This window comes from Lissotriton helveticus, chromosome 2_2, assembly GCF_964261635.1.
Source record: "Lissotriton helveticus chromosome 2_2, aLisHel1.1, whole genome shotgun sequence".
Classification (NCBI taxonomy): Eukaryota; Metazoa; Chordata; class Amphibia; order Caudata; family Salamandridae; genus Lissotriton; species Lissotriton helveticus.
The window spans coordinates 451,969,770-451,987,315 of NC_136060.1; positions in this window are offsets into that span (position 1 = coordinate 451,969,770).

Here is a 17,546-nt window from a genome sequence, read left to right on the forward strand (position 1 = left end):
TGTTACTCCGGTGTTATCAGGGTTAGCAAGCAGTTTTTAACCACCTCACCACCGCAAACAGAAGGCTTAGTAGGCCAAAGCGCACATAGGGGCCGATTCCGATGCGGGGCGGAAGGGCTCTGACCGACGGTCAGCGCCCTCCTGCCCGCATTGCAATGTGCAGTTCGGATTCCTTTCCGACTGAGCCATTCTGATGGGCTGGTCAGAAAGGCACCCAACTCAGGCAAACCCTTCAGTACTCCCCCGGCCAGCTCTTTCCGGCCGAGGGAGTACGATGGAAGTTTCCCACTGCCTTTTTTTGCTGGTCTTTCTGACACAGAAAGGCAGTGGGCAACTGACTTTGGGGGACCCCAGCAGGGGCCTCATGGGTAAGAGGCCACCAATTGGGGGTCCATTGGGGGCCATGTTGATCCCTGTGCCACGGGTTGCAGGGATGAACTGCACCTCTGCACTTAACAATGCAAGCATGCAATATGTTCAGAATGCATGATTCCATTGTTAAGTTCAGGACTGCGACCATACAGGGTTCGGTCGCATCCTACTTGTTGATCTGGAACCGACGAAAATAGGTTGTTTGGTTCCAGTTCCTGTCCGACATCGGAATCAGCCCCATAGTGTCATTAATCCATCTCCAATTGATATGTCTGTAGATACATTCTCAATGGGTGCCAGATGTCTTTCGGGCGTGCAGCCGGCGGTTGTAGTTTGGCATGTATGTCACTGGTGGTATCACAGTATATCAGGTCTCATATTCAGGTCTTTGTTATCGGGACACGGGCGCTACTCCAGTGCAATAAGATTTGACGCTTCGCTACTAGTAGGGCAATGGCAGCAAACCTATGCACTCCTTTCTGTAGAGGTTTAACATACCCTAGTAAGGCCATCAGTGGTGTAGGTTGTATAGTGCTTTCCACCATCAGGGACAAAAGTCTAAAATCCTCCACCCAGTATGCTAATAAGGGGCCCCAGCTCCAAGCCAGGTGTGAAAACCCTGCCTAATCAGCAGCACATCTAGGGCATAAGTGTGGTATGCCGGGATCCATCTTGGCCAGTAGTCACAGCGTGATGTATGCTTGGTGTAGGTACTTAAAGTTTAGTAACTTATTCTGGTGATTATTGGATACGTATCTCATTTGTTCACAACAATATTATCATATTTGACCTGTCAGTGGGAGTCCCAGATCCTGTTCCGAGGCTTGACGTACCTTGCCTCTGACCTCTGGACGGAGGCCCATGGCTGTGTGATAAAGTTGTGACACCATATGTGCCCCGTCCGATGTAGTAATTCTCAGAGTGAGTTGTAACAAATCTACCGATTCCGACGCTGTGTTTGGGTGTGCTCCACTTAGGGAGCTACGCACCCTGTGAAGGACAAATCTATCCACATATAACTCATCCCCATTCAAAGTGAGATCTCCCACCATGCGCAACTGAGAGTCATTGAAGGAATCGCCCACAGTATGCAATCCATATCGAGCTATGGTGCACTTGGTAAGTGCTTCAGTTGTCTTGGGTAGCCAAGGGTTACTAGCTAACGGTATATGAGTGGAATACAGGAATTTGGCATGTAAGTATCTCTGTAGCTTGGACCATGCCCAGCATGCAGTATGCAATGTCTGAATCTCATCAGGGTTCTGTGGCAGCCCCTGTGGTAGGCTAACTGAAAGTGGGTTTGGGTGGACCTGAGAGCCCTCTGACTCTAGATATTGCAGCCTGGCATCCATTATGGTACCAGTAATACGTGAAATTAATTTGAGCAATCAGATAATACAAATAGAAATCAGGGACTCCGAACCCTCCAAGTGATATGTCATAACTAGTGTATTCCACCCAATGCGCAGATGTTTGCCTTCCCATATCAATCGAATTAGCAGGGCCCGCAATGTGTCAACAAATTTCAAAGTAAGTGCAACGGGAATATTTAAAAAGTGATACAAAAGATATGGAAGCACCACCATTTGCATAATGGCAATTCTACCAGCCATCGAAAGAGGGAGTTTGATCCTGCGCTCAACGTGCATAGTAAGCTTAGCGATTGCTGGCCTGTAGTTTAGACGAATCACCTCAGGAGGACTACAATGTAGTAAGATGCCTAAATACTTGGGGGGGTTTGTGCAACACTGCAATGGAAAATGTATGTCCACCTGTACAGTGGCCGGGGTCAATGGAAAAATATATGCCTTATTCCAGTTGATTATGAGTCCAGAATATACTACTTTGTGCAGTAACGGAGCAACGAAGTAACAGCATCACATCGTCGCCATAAAACGAAGTCACTAGCAGCCCACAATGGAATCTTAAACTGCAGTGGAAATGCTTTTCTTGGAGTTGCCTCGCTAGGGGGTCCATAGCAATAATGAAAAGCAGGGGAGAGTGTGGGCAACCGTGCCTGGTGCTCCACATGCCTTTCCAGTGATCTAAACATGGAGGCATGCTGGGTATAGCATAGCGTACCGCACATTGGCCTTCTGTATTGTTTGTTTCATGTTTTAATGTCCTGCATATTTGCGGCGCACCTCCTGCACCATTGAAGTCTGGGAAGAACGCTAGCTCTGCACCTTGATCTGTGATCGTTCTTAGGCCAGCCAGAGGGTTAAATCAAGGTCGTGGTAGTTAAGGAGCTGCGCTATTATTAACCTGGGGGTACCCCTGGTGCGGGTCTCCGTCCTAATGTTCGGTGCGCCCTCTCCACTGCGAAAGACACGGAAAAGGATGCCTTGCTAAGGATGTCCGACAGTATTGTCTCAACGAACATGGCCATTGGGCCAGTATTTGTGGACTCGCCCACCCCAGCAATTCAAACATTGTTGTGGCATGAGTGGGCTTCCAAATCTTCGGCCTTGGAGGCCACTGTCTTCAATAGTCATTCCACGCTCTCCAGCCTCTGGCTGGTGGTAGGTTGCGCATCTTTTTGGCTAGATATCTGCAGTTCTGCATCGCCATGCGGGTATTGTGGTGCTCGAGACACCCATGTATGTAGTTAAGTCATGTAGTGAGGGTGTCTAGGCGGTTGTTAATTGTCTTGAAACCGGTGCATAGTCCTGTCATAATGGGGGCTGCACCTTCTAACGCGGGGGCTTCAGTGTCCCATGGTCCCTCTGTCTCTTCACGCCTGGAGGTCTTTGTGCCATTAAAGGATATCTGGTGCTGCTTGGTTCTGTCCACCCCATTGTGAGCTAAGGCCACCTACAGTACACTTGCCATGAAAAGCAGGGACCCTATGTAGGTCACGTAGGCAATGCCGGTAGCGTGGGTCCAAGCCAGAAGTATGGCAGCCCAGCTGAGCACTATGAATCCGCAGGCCTGTCTGCTTGTGCAATCTCAGAAGTGTACTGCCTGCAGTTTAAAGCAGGGAAATGCAGATCTTCATGTGACTGCGTCCGGCCTCCACGCACATCAGGTCTAGTTGGCGGGGGAGGAAGGCTTGACAGTTATTTATGCATGCCCCAGGGATTTCTAACTGTGCTTGTGACCTTGGCTATTGCTTAATATGCTATTTTGGGTGCCGACTCTCCACTGCGGGTACTCATTATTATCGCGAGCATAACCTCAGAGGTGTTTCAGCATAGGGCATGGGAGCATAGTACTGCAGGTAGCAGCCCCTGGTCTCCATTTATAGCACAGGGACGGGGTTCTTTAAATACACGTAGAGGTCTTTCCGGATGTTTACACCGGAAGCCAGCACCATCGAGCACTCGCGTTTTCAAATCAGGATCGGGAGGTAAGCATTCCCTGCGAATAGCGCATTCGAAACACGATAGATAGACGTGTATACTTTGAGTGTTAAAACTCTACTTCATTGTATTGCAGGATAATATTCACTTTGTTTAATAGGTACGCAGCTACTTGAGAGGTTCGGAAACACGGCAGTTCGGGTAAGAATTGTTTGTACTTATCGAGCGTTCGGATAGCACTTTACTAATCTCGTAGGGATTAATTATAATTTATACACGCTTACAGAAAACGTTCCGGAACTCAATTCCTTTTTGATCTACCACCTCCGTTGAACTGGAGAAACTTTCAAGAGTCAGACACTACATAAAAGTAAAGAAGTGTGGTAAGATTGTAACTTATCTTCTCATGAAGGCAGATATTAAGCCTTTATAAACATTAGGTCACTCTATTCCATTGATTCCTTTCAGACTTATCATTTGGAAACTAAATAAGGTGGGTTTGGCTCCCACACTAATTACTATTTCTTTAGTGAGTATATTTTATCACTTTTGCGTTTCTACTCAGCTTTATTCACTGGGAGGTGCATCGTTATTTTTGACTATGAGTACGACATATCCAGCGCACTAACAACACCATTAGTTAGAACGTCTGTTAGTTTCACCAATATCTTATTAATTTCCACGGCTTCATGAATTTTACCCACTACACAATTTGTTCACCTTTTCGCGAAAAGTTGGATGTGCGAATTCTATAAATAAGCATGGAAACATTTTAAGGTCATCAAATGCACATTGTTATATTGTGTTGTATTTTTGTACATTACAGAATCACGCCCTGGCATCTCAAGTCACAGATTTTTGTTTTCAGTCAACAAATTAATTACCCCTGAAGAAGGGTTCAACGAAACCCGAAATGCATTGGGAATTATTATTTGCATTCTTTTATTAATTCGGTAAACCACAGACAGTGATTTCTCGTTGTAATTTGATGTGATTTAAATATGTGAAATATTACTTTAAACTTGCATATGAATATGAGCACATAAATTGGAATGCTTATAATTTTTGTTTACTGGGTCACTTTTTGAAAAATTTCTGCATTAACTGTTTTAAAAAAAAACGAGCGTACACACAGAGAAACCTTAGGGACATAGGTAGAGAACCCTGCAGACTTGGGTCCTCCCAAGCCTCGACAGTGCACACCCCAAGCACCCCATGACTCGGGTCTTAAGGAGACGGCCACCTCACGGATGGTGATGGCTGCCGCTGGTTGGTTAGCCTGGGCGACACCCACAATCCTTCATAGCAGGACGGTCTGAACCTGGCGACAGATACCACTTTACCACAGTGCTTAGATGCTAGTAAACCGCCGAAAGGCACCGCACAGTCATTGTACTTAAAGCAAGTTACTTCTCCACGAATAGGGAGGTATGCTCCAAGCGCCGTATTGTTGTCACTCTAAAGATGTTGGTGACATTCACGTGAGTAAACAAAGTGACATACAATAACATGCATCATTCATTCATCATCCACTAGCCAAGAACTACTCATGCAGAGAGGCGAGAGCTCTCCTTTCTAGGAACATGGTCTGTGAGTTTCGGCTCAGTAACCTCGTCTGGAATGCTGACATGAAATTCCACCAGGATGAACATTTAACAAAACAAGCGATCGCAAAAGCAATCCTATTGTAAAAAAAAAAAAGCGGCACTTCAAGCAATCGCGAAAGCGATCCAATTGTAAAAAAAAACTAAAAACGCCAGCGAGTAGTGCGCGCACGCGCGCGCCACTGCAAAGCATATGTCTTCAATTATCACGGCCGCGTCTGTGCGTAATAGACACCAATAGGCCATGGGCGGAGCTTCGTGAGTGCCCATGGCCTATTGCTTGTTCTGTTAAAAAAATACACGCATGCAAAGACCAATGAAAATGGACCTAGGAAATGCACATGCACGAGCTGTGTGGAATTTCAAGTTCCATTTTCAAAACCCCGAGAGAAGATCTCTGGCTGCGCGAACACTGCTGTGCAGTGTATCGCTAGGCCGAGACTTAAAAATCTGGGGAGACGATGTCAAAAAAGGCCTATTCCAGCATCAGAGATGTTTTAAGGCATGAGTCAAAGTGGGTGCTGGCCCAGGGCCACAGCCTTTCAGAGGGCCCCCTGATAGATCTCATTTTTAAACATATATTGTTTTAAATACTGTTTTCCTTTCATATGTTTTTAATGCGGGTAATCTGTGGGTGTTTATTATAAACATTTTGCAGAAACATTTTGTGTTTGTGTTTTTCAACACCATCCATCATCTATAAAAAAGTTTGTTTTAGATCGAAGCAGGACATCGCAAATAAGAAAGGGGAGGGGTAACAGAGACTATTGGCAATAATATTAGTGAGCCTCTTCTGTATTAAACTATGGAAAACTGAAGTTAAAATCCCTGAATGTTAGATAGAAACACATTTAGAATTCAGACCAGTGTGCCTGTGCACTGTCAGTGGCCTGGCCAAAAAGGGCAAGAAAGAGCTGTAATTGGATCATAAATTCAAAGCTTTTTTGAACAGGGCCTCCACAAAATATATGGCCCAGGCCACCCAAAATCCTTAAGATGTCCTTGACAACAATTGTATGTTCTCAAAATGAAGAGTTAATGCTTCAAGGCAAAAGCAAAGTATTCTCAGAACATCGCACACTGGCCTACAGGGAAGCTGGATTTCTTAAATAAACATTTTAAAATATGAATTCAGGGAAAATATGCATTTCAGAAACAGACAAAATATTGAACTTATTGAATTATGTTTTAGAATTGTATTGAAATTGGAATTTAGGGCCATATGTATCAAGAAACTATTTTGCGATTCCTAAATAGCGATTTTTAAGGAATCGCTATTTAGGAATTGCAAAATGGTATGTATGAAAAAAATTGCTTTTTTTTGCGATTCCTTACTCTTCCTTATTTGTGAATTTGCATTTTGCGAATTCGCAATTAAGGAATAATTTCCAATGCATTCCTATGGGCCAGAAGGCCCATAGGAATGATTGCGAAATAATTCTCAAATTGCGAATTCGTAATTTGCTAATCGCAATTTGAGAATTATTTCAAGGGTGCAGGGGTGTCTCAAAGACACCCTGCTGCACCCCTGAAATGCACATGTGTGTGCATATGGCGCACATACATGCCCTATGGGCATGTGTGTGCATCAAATGCCACTTTAAAAAATGCACAATTTTGCATTTTTTAAAGTTTTCGCAAGTTACCATCAACTACAAGTTGGTGGTAATTTGCGAATTCTTAACCAAAATTCGCTAGCCAAAAATGCTACATACATAGCATTTAAGGAATCGCAAAATTGCGATTCCCTAAATGCTATGGCAAAATAAGGAATCGCACAACTTTGCAATTCCTTATTTTGGGAATGTTTCATACATCCCAAAACATGCAAATTTCGGCCTTTGCGAATCACAAAAGGCTTGATACATATGGCCCCTAGAGGTTTAATTATTGCATAGTTCATGAGGGGTTTTGCTACTTTGGGTTGCTGTGATCGCAGTTATGTGAGGATTTGTGTTGTGAGGGCATTTTATCCTCTATATTCAACAACTTTCTATGACATCACTATTGATGTTTGGGGGAGAATGTAAGAATGGAGTATGATAAACTTTGATCTTGTAAAGTGCTTGTAACTGAGTAGAAGAGTTGTATGAGCCAGTTCGACCTAACTAGCACGGAGGTCTATGCTATGCAATTGCGAGATTTATAAATTGTTTTATTTTTCCACTTTGCTCCTGCCATATATTCTTAAATGTTGATCAGTGATAGGCTGTGTAAAACCACAGACTCAGTTTTATTGATTGCTGCTTTGCCAATTCTTAGTAAACGCACCATGAAAACTCCACTGTTTGCAAAACAGTTTTTAAAGACTTTCTGGGGAGGGTAAGCCCCAGTACCCCCTGTGACAGTTAAGATTCCGTGGCACACCTCAAAAGTACTATAGTATTTCATTAGTGCCCCTTGAGAGCCTTCTGATTTTGATCAATGCAAATGTAAATTGTGCATTAAAAATCAAACTTTGAAACAGTTTTTTCAAGATTTACTTGGGAAGATGATCCCCCAAACACTACGAGATGTTGGACTTATTTGTTCATCTTGTACCGGTCTATTCGGGGCATGCATTTTTTCCTCACCACTTTAGAAGTTCACCAGCTGCCACTGCTTGCAGTCCAGTCTTGTGTTAGCATAGAGGATAAAGATAAAAATGAGCAAGAAGCAGTAACAGCGGTGGGCAGACCCTTCTTGAGAAAAATGTGGACCCTGGAGTGTGGTTAAAGACCGCATTTTGCCCATTCGTAGGTGAGTCAGCCTGCAAAAGTAAGTGATCACCCATAAACCAATGGGTGTGTGTGAATCACATATGCCATTCAGGTAGATTCTCCCCCCCCCCCGACCCCTGCTGCAGACTCTCACAAATCTCTCTGCTCCTGACCATGCCTGGAGTAAGTGCATTTCAAGGGTCAGAATCAGTATTAGAACATTGGAATGTCGGGAGCTCCTTTGAAAACAATGGAGTGCTCTGGGCTTATAATGGCTGGTATAAGCTTGGAGCTCCAACATTCCAATGTTTCTTTGTTCACAGCTCTGGCTGTGAACAAAGGCTTCAGGGAGCCTGAGGGGATTCCAATCCCCTCACGCTTCCAAAAAGCTTTGTTTTTTTTGTTAGAACATTCTGTCCTCTAGTGACAGAATGTTCTAATAGCCTTATAGCCCTTCGTAGTCGGGCTATACCGCTATTAAAGTCCCTCTCCCTTGTTAAAGGCCCTCGCCTTCGGCTCGGGGCCTTTAACGCTGGAGAGGGCCTTTAATAGCCGGTATAGCCCTCTACGGCGGGCTATAAGGCTATAGTGAGAACGGCCATATTTAATGCGGTTGCAAAAGAATGGGGTTTTCCAGAGGGAAATGTAATTTCCTCATGGGCAACAAAATAATAAGGGGCTCATTTAGAAGCCCAATGGAAAGCTGGAGTTCCACTGTTTTAGACGCACGGGCGTAGCAGTACGCCTGCCCATATTTACAAGGCTGTGCAAAGTCACTCTGCATGACTCTTCATGGCCGTGTAAATATGGCCCCATTTCACACATTCCATGCAACATCCATGGAAACTGACTCATTCCCAGACTTACAAGGTTTCGTAAATACCTTTAATTCTCTCAGTTTTTCCGTTTTCTAGGTGTGCTGCATTCAACAGAAGACATAGAAAGAGAAAAATACCTCTAATGATGGTTTTTGTGCACAAAGGTGTCCCTTCCTGCACAAAATCAACCACCCCTACAATGCAGACCTGCATTGAGTCATGCCAGCCCATTGTGCACCAGTGCAGAGGAAAAGGACATAAATGCACCGTATCTCAGAGATATAATGCATTCCTGCCCTTTCCTTTTGATGGAAGGCAGCGCAGGAATATTGCTTGCAGCTCTGCCATATGCCAAACCCTTGTAATTGAGGCCCTAAATGTGCAGAAGCAGATTAATGGATGCAGATTCTTCTTCTCATTGGAGTACTCCAGGAAATGTACGGCTGTATGTTACTGGAGCGTTCCTCTGATTTTTTGTCTAAAACCTAATAAGCAGTGGCTAATGCCTAAATGACGCGGTCCCATAGAATGTGATGAGGGGACCTGAGTGTCCTATATCTATCACATAGGGACCCTGGAGCACTCCCCTATCCTATGCACTATAGGGGGTCACCGGGGCCGGTGTTACGCTCTGCTGAAAAGTCAAACTTTTTCTCCAAACTCAGGGCCATATTATCAAAACGGGGCGATAAAGTTATCGCCGCTTTTTCGGCAGGAAACTGCCGCTAAAGTGGCGATAATGGTCTTGATGATATGCTCTATAGAATTCCAATAGAAACCCAGGTTAGACATCTAACCTGGGCTTCTATGGGAATTCTCTAGGGCATATTATCAAGCCCCTACTAGCCACTTTGGCGGCAGTTTCCTGACGATAAAGCGGCGATAATTTTAACGCCACTCTTGATAATATGCCCCTTAGTTACCACCCTAGTGTGCCCGATTTCCTAACTAGACTTTTTTAACAAATTTTTGTGAATCAAGCCAATTGAAAGTAGCCCTCTTCCATTTGTTGACTACTAGTGTAGTGCAGAAGTGTAGTGGCGAATGATTTAACAACATTATACAATCTCATATCTGCTGACTTGATTTCATGTTGTTTAGGAAACACATGGCCATTTTTCTAGAATACTTGAGTCCTAATTCTTTCAGTTAATAGAATGCAATGACCCCATCTCATTTAGGAGGTTACACTATTATTAGTGACTATTATTAGCGACACATCAACAAGCATTTGAAATATAAAGAACGGGTCACATTTCGAGGCAGGAAACTATCAACCCCTGACCGCCAAAGATGTTTTCGGTTACATGAATAGCAAAGTCATTTCAGTAAAGCAAGCAGTCACTAAAATATCTAAAGACTTTAATTGTGCTATTTTATGGTTCCAATCTACCAGAGCTAAGATTCGGAATGAAAATGCACTTATTGTCGTGAAAGCTACATTTATCCTGGTTGTATAAAAATGAGGCTTCATTTCAAAAATGCAAGTGTGTCTGGAGAAGTCTATAATTGACTGAAAACATGTAGATACATTTGCAAATACAAAGACAATTTTAAAAGAGCAGAGATAGCCTCCGTATGTAGAAGTGTTAAGATAATGTCATTCCTTGTGGTTATTTTCTACATGGGATAGTTCATTTTCGTAATTTCCACCCATTTTACGATTATGGTGAATGTTAATTTAGGTGCAACTAAAAGTTAAATGGGAGCTAAAACCTGGCAGAATGTATGCAGGTAAACTGCTCATCCTGGGTCTTTGCAATTAAGAAAGAGGTCAAACATGAGATTATACCACTAAGCGTGTAGAACTCATAATGGCACCACATCTGGACTGGAAACAAAAATCAGCCTAGGTAAATATGTCCAAATCAGCTCCACACTTCAAAAGGCGATGACTAACAGAATAGGTACCTGGGAGCAGGACTGGTTCCTGGGAGCCCATCCTGCTCTTAAAGTAGCCCACTAGCCTGCATCTCACCAAGGAAATGGCACAGTGGCACAAAGGTCAGTCTAGTCCTGAATTGCACCCTGACTTGATGTCTAAGTAAAAGTAACTTCCTGACACTCCAAAAAGCTCAGTCCATTGATTTATTTAGAGGTGTAAGATTAATAAAAGAATATGTTGAATTCATAAATTAATTTACTAACGAGGAGGGCACAGTTGCAAAGACACACTGGGCAGAGCAGAAACTGGCACTCCCTCTGAACTCCAACATAATCCGCATAAAGCTATACTTCTCTCAAGCTTTAAATCTCTCAATCTTGTGAGGCATCTACTAGAAAAATAAAAGGTAGGCTCCCTAATAGTCAAAAAAGTATGTAATAGTTTGTAAAATTAGAGTCTATTTGACTTTTTGCTCTCACACCTCTCAGGAAGAAATATCCTTTGATGCGCACTGAGACTATTGAGACATTGAATTTTGCCATTTTTATAAGAAGACTACTGGCATACATCTTGTGAAATAGCAGTAAGTATACCTGTTATGAAATATTGAGGCATGTAACTTTGGTTGGTATCACTTCCCTCATCCACGATTAGAATTCCTCTGTCTAGAGTGTGGTTGAGAATAGGATAACTGTTTGTAATCTGATGGTTCTCTTATGGCCTATGCTTTTCTTACTTCACAGTTTGATCTTACTTTATTTGGTGAAGGTTTCTCTTCTCATTCTGGACATCTATTTTCCGGCAATTACTGTGAAAACCAAAAGAATTAATTCAGTCCCTGGCCCCACCTTCCTTGAGGACCGCCTTGAGGCTGTGCGGTCATTAGTCAGCTCAAACAGAAACATGTGTTTAATGTTTTTTTAATAATTATGCCCTATTGATATCCACTACAATATTTTGTTTTTGATTTCAGATTCCTGGCTTTTGTGTTGTAAGAAATGTTTGTATCTGCATAGGTCCTGAGGAAGGTGGTACAGAACCCACCGAAACGCGCGACGACCTTGCGTGGAACCCATCTTTACATCTGATGGTGACAAATTTGGGCAGAATAATTCCTTCTTCTGCCGTATTATATCAAGATTTGTTCAGATACTACATGTGTATGGAATGTATGGATGGCAATAGGTTAGAATGATTGAGTATGTATGAGTGGTATTGTATTTATTGCATTTTTACAGTCCAGGTTTTTCACTTTTTCTCGTTTTGTAATAATTTTGTGATATTTGTTAAATATGTATTTTGTACGAAATAATGTATACTTAAAAAAAGGAAAACGTTTTTTTTCAAGAAATGAAAATGAACAAATACATAATGATGAATTTATAAACAAAAGAATGATGAAATAAAATATCAAAGAAATGAAATTCATTAGTTTTGATGTTATTGTTGTGCATGACTGAAGTAAATACATGCAAATTAGGCTATTGATGAAAAGTATATAGGTCTTGAGGGAATTTCTCCAGTACTTGTTATTTTTCCCCTCTTTTCCCTGACCTGTAAGCAACCTTAAAGGGGTCCCCTTTTTTATGTATTTAAATCTCTCAATCTCCTTAAGACTCTGTTTGGGAAATAGCTCTTTGTGCAACCCAAAGGAAACTGAAGATTCAGCTGATGGGAACAAGCAGTAAAAATTACTTTACATTTGACTCATAGGTGCATGCATTTTTCAAGCTGGATTATTTCAAAAAGATGGGTTGGGTGCTTAATATCACTTCTTAACAAGGATTGGAAAAATCAGCAGATGTGTTTGAACTTTTCTTTATTTTTTACTGTTAGAAATGGTATTTCTGGTTGGTTAGGGAATGCACCTAAGCCAGGCAGAAACCAACACTCTAGTCAGGGCAAGGGAGTTACACACTCAATATAACCCCTGCTCACCCCCTTGGTAGCTTGGCAGAGCAGTCAGGTTTATCCCAGAGGCAATGTGTAAAGCGTTTGCGCAACAAACTCACACAGAATTGACACACTAGGCACACCATAAAAGAAACTCCACACAAGGTTATATAAAAATAGCCTTTGTTTTAAGCATAAAAACACATTAGGACACACGCACATATAGCACTGTGCCACTAAGCACTAATCATAACTTTGCAAGGATTATATAAATTATTAGGCCAATCAGGCCACTCTCATAACATCATCAGGGTGACCAGTAACTATTGGCAATATGGCACTTATCACAAAGCATCAGTCACAAACCAAATAACGGCACTTAGCATTGCACATTATGCATATACATCATCAGCAGGGCACCATAGTGAATACTCATCAGAGTGCACATTAGTACATTACTTACCCCTCCATCTGGATTTCTGCACCCGCCACTCAGGAGTGGCACCGCCAGACACCAGAACTGGTGGAAAGCTGCTTACAGATGCTCCAAGCTCTCCTGACACTAGGAGATCCCCCTCAATGGATTGCCTCCAGTACATCCTAGGCTCTCCATCTGGTGTTCCCTTAGGGAACCGCCCATGCTCTGTGACCGGGTTTCGGGCATCTTGGGACGCATCCCATTCTCACTCCTTCTCCGCCGAGACAGGACGTGAGTCCCTACACCCCTCCCACTACACCGGGACCTGTCTGGGCAACCTTGACCCTTTCTCACCACCCTCGATTGGGTAATGCATGAGCCACTCCCTTTAGGGTCACTCCAAAATGCCTTTCCAGACCCTCTGGCACTCACCCAGAGGTCTGCCTCCCGTGCAAGTTCCCTGGGATCAGAAAACTCACACTCCAACAGGTGTTGGCATAGCCCTGGAAAACAGCAGTAGAACGTGTGCTCTCTGACAATTAGATTGAACAGCCCTTCAAAATTGATTGCTGTGCTACCCATCACACAACCTTCCAGTGCATCACAACATTCATCCACAAACTCCCCCAAGACTGGTGAGCCAGTTTTCTACTGCCCCTGAACTGCAACCTATACCCCTCAGTTGTGACACCCTCTTCCTGGGAACTAGGTACCTTGCTCCGGAATCTGGCAGTGGAACTTCCTACACTGCACTCTACATTGCTGCCACCACTAGACTCCACCCTCAGTGGTGAATCCAGACCACTGAAACTACACTCAGGGGACAACCTATCCTCATGAGCTAGTTTCTCTCTGGCGAAGGCCCTCTCTGCCTCTGCCATCCTCTCCTGCACCAGGACTTTCTCAACATCAGCCTTTCTCTCCTCCACACCCAGCTGCACTGTCTCTTTGGCATGCTCCAATCCGACCCTCTCCACAGCCAGATGGTGCTTCCTTTCCTGTCTTCCAACTCCTCTGGGGACAGAGAAAGGGAGATGACACTACCCTGGCACTAGACCCTGCAAGGCACTCTCTCTTTACGGGGTCTTCACTACCTTCCTGAATCCCTGCCCTGTCATTTCCTCCGCCCTGTGCAGACTCTTCAGGACCACCCTCAGACCTACCACCCTCTTGGTGAGTGGACTGCGAAGCCTTCCACTCAGAGTTCTCAAGTCTCCATTCATCCTTTTGCCTTTGGAGCATGATTTTCTAAATGCTTACCTGGGTGTCTTCTCCTCTCACTGCTATTTGTCTCTCCCTGCAGAACTCCCTCAACTCCACCGTACTGTATTTGAACAGATCACCTACAACAAAGGCAGATTCCATGTTGGCAAGGCTCTAAGGCACAAGTGTAACACAGGAGGCCTAGGTGTAAAAGCTGCAACAGGAGTACACAATAAAACCAAAATGACTTTTGAGAGAAAATCAGGAGAAATCCCAAAACACGTAATTGTCTAAATGCAAATTTTGTAGTGCAACCATGCATCACTGTGGTACTGTGCAAACGCAAGTCCTTTCCTCATCACTGACAACCAATGTTAGAAATGGGATTTCTAGTTGGTTAGGGCATGCGCCTAAGCCAGCCAGAAACCACCACTCTAGTCAGGGCAAGGGAGTTACACACTGAAGATAGCCCCTGCTCACTCCCTTGGTAGTTTGGCAGAGCAGTCAGGCTTAACCCAGAGTCAATGTGTAAAGCGTTTGCACAACACACTCACACAGCAGTGACACACTAGGCACACCACAAAAGAAACTCCTCACAAGGTTATATAACAATAGCATTTGTATTATGCATAAAAACACATTAGGACACAAATCACATATAGCACTGTGCCACTAGGCACCAGTCATGACTTTACACGGATTACATAAATCATTAGGCAAATCGGGCCACTGCCATAATATCATGAAGGTGACCAGTAACTACTGGTAATGTGGCACTTATCACAAAGCATCAGGCACAATCTGAATAACAGCACTTAGCGTAGCACAATTTGAATATACATCATCAGCAGGGCACCATAGTGGATACTCACCAGAGTGCACATTAGTACATTACTTGGCACCAAATTGCTCCCACTAGTGAGAGACAGCTGCCCACCACTTGTGGTGCAGCCACCATGGTAACTGAGGTGGTGGCCCATTTGGACTCACCCCACGATGCACACAGCAACAAAAAGAGTCCCCTAACAGGGCACCCAACTGGGAGCTGTTGCGACTTCCCAAGGAACTGCTGCTGGTGCCACATTTGTTGGAGACCTCTCGTGTGCAAGGTCGGGGTAATCCCTGCAATGCCACCAACAGTCAGCGCAATGCTCCAGAGGGCAGGAAGAACTCACTTGGAATCCCCCGACCCCTGCGAAGACAATTTCCCCAGTGGCAGCTGCCTGCGATGTCCAGCCTCACCCTCACTCCTAGTGAGTCACAATCTCAAGGGTGGTCTTACAAACAAGGCGCAAAGCCTCCGTCAGCTTACTTTCTCTGCTGGATGGCTTATGGCCATGAGCCCTGCCAACAACCAGGCAACAGCCGCCTGGCTTCCGGTCAAAAACAAGGCGCAGACTGCATATGACCCTGTCAAGGCTTCTCCCACTGCTCCGGCAACACACGGGGCTCAATGCTTTGTTGATTAAAGCCCCACCCACAATCCGGCAACAGCCGCCTGGCTTCCGGCGGCTTTGTCCTTCCCTAACTGCACGAACACACTGCACCCACCCGTATGTGGGGGATTGAGCCCCCTCCTTGGGCTCAGGAAAGGAGGTGGAGAGTGCCCAACTTGCGCTTCTGGTGAGGGGGGCAACGTGAAAAGGAATCACTCCATGAGTTCCTCTGCAGCAGTAGCCCATACTTGGGCAACAGTCATGAAAAGCACATAATTTAAAGTGGTCCCCACACGCTGGGATGTATTCACACGGAATCAGCCAGCCACGGCCCTAGAGATGCCTGTGGGCTCGTGCAGTGAGGGCAGAATCAGGCCAGCACACCAGCAAAGTCTAGATGGCGGTCCCCTGGCAGCACATCAATCCCCCTGGTCCAACGCAGTCTCTTTCAGCCCAAGTAAGCACAGTTCAAAAGACATGGGGCCATAGCCCCAATACTTATACTCCAAAAAGTTTTTGTTCTCTGCTGGCTCAAAGTTCTGAACCCAGTCCAAACCAGTTCTGGGAGAACTTAAAAATATCTTTACAGTGCACAACACTCCCCATTGTAAGGGTAAGCCCTGGCCCCAGTCACACCACAAGGGGGCGGAGCCATCATTGTGGAAGGCAGGCACAGCCCTATTCAGGTGTCGGTGCTACTCCTCCCACTACTCCAAATGTAGATCAGGCCTATTCAGCCTAGCGCTGACTCATCCAGACTCTCTGGAGCCACTGTGCCCTCCCCAGCCCCTGTCACTCCAAAGCCAGATAGTCAATACATATCCTAGAAGAGGACCAAAGACACATAGCATACAGAAATGCCTACTCCTAAAAGTGCCATTTCTAAAATAGTAATAATAAATCTGTGAACATCAATACACAGCATTTATCACCACTATTCCAAAAATAACAAACTTGATCATGCTAACCCTCTCATGTCAGGAATTACCGGTGAAGCACATATCAGGGAATCCACAATGCATTCCTATGAAAGGGCAGCCTCACAGCAGTGAGAAACCAAATAGGCTGTTTGTCACTACCAGGACATACCACACAGTTAAGGCACATGTCCTACCTTTTACCTACACTGCACCCTGTCCATAGGTCTAGCTAGGGCCTACCTTAGGGCTGACTGGTATGTAGTAAAAGGGGACTCTCAGACGTGGCAACCGCTTTATGTGCCACATCACAGCTGCAGTAAACCGCGTGCGCAGACCCTGCAGTGGCAGAGGCCTGAAACAGGTCAGAAAGGCTACTTTGGTGGGTGGCACTGCAAGCCCACAAGTAGCATTCAATTTACTGGTCCTGGATATATGGGATACTACTGTACAAGGGACTGACAGGTTACACAAGGGGGTGAAGCCATCATTGTGGAAGGCAGGCACAGCCCTATTCAGGTGCAGGTGCTACTCCTCCCACCACTCCAAATGCAGGTCAGGCCTATTCAGCCTAGTTCTGACTCATCCAGACTCTCTGGAGCCACTACACCTTCCCAGCCCCTGTCACTCCAAAGCCAGATAGTCACAACATATCCTAGCAGAGGACCAAAGACACATAGCATACAGAAATGTCTACTTGTTAAAGTGGCATTTATAAAATAGTAATAATAAATCAGTGAACATCAATACACAGCATTTATCACCACTATTCCAAACATAACAAACTTGATCATGCTACCCCTCTCATATCAGAAATTACCGGTGAAGCACTTATCAGGGAATCCCCAATGCATTCCTATGAAAGGGCAGCCTCCCAGCAGGGAGAAACTAAATAGGCTGTTTGTTACTATCGGGACATACCACAAAGTTAAGGCACCTGTCCTACCCTTTACTACACTGCACCCTGTCCATAAGTCTAGCTAGGGCCTACCTTAGGGC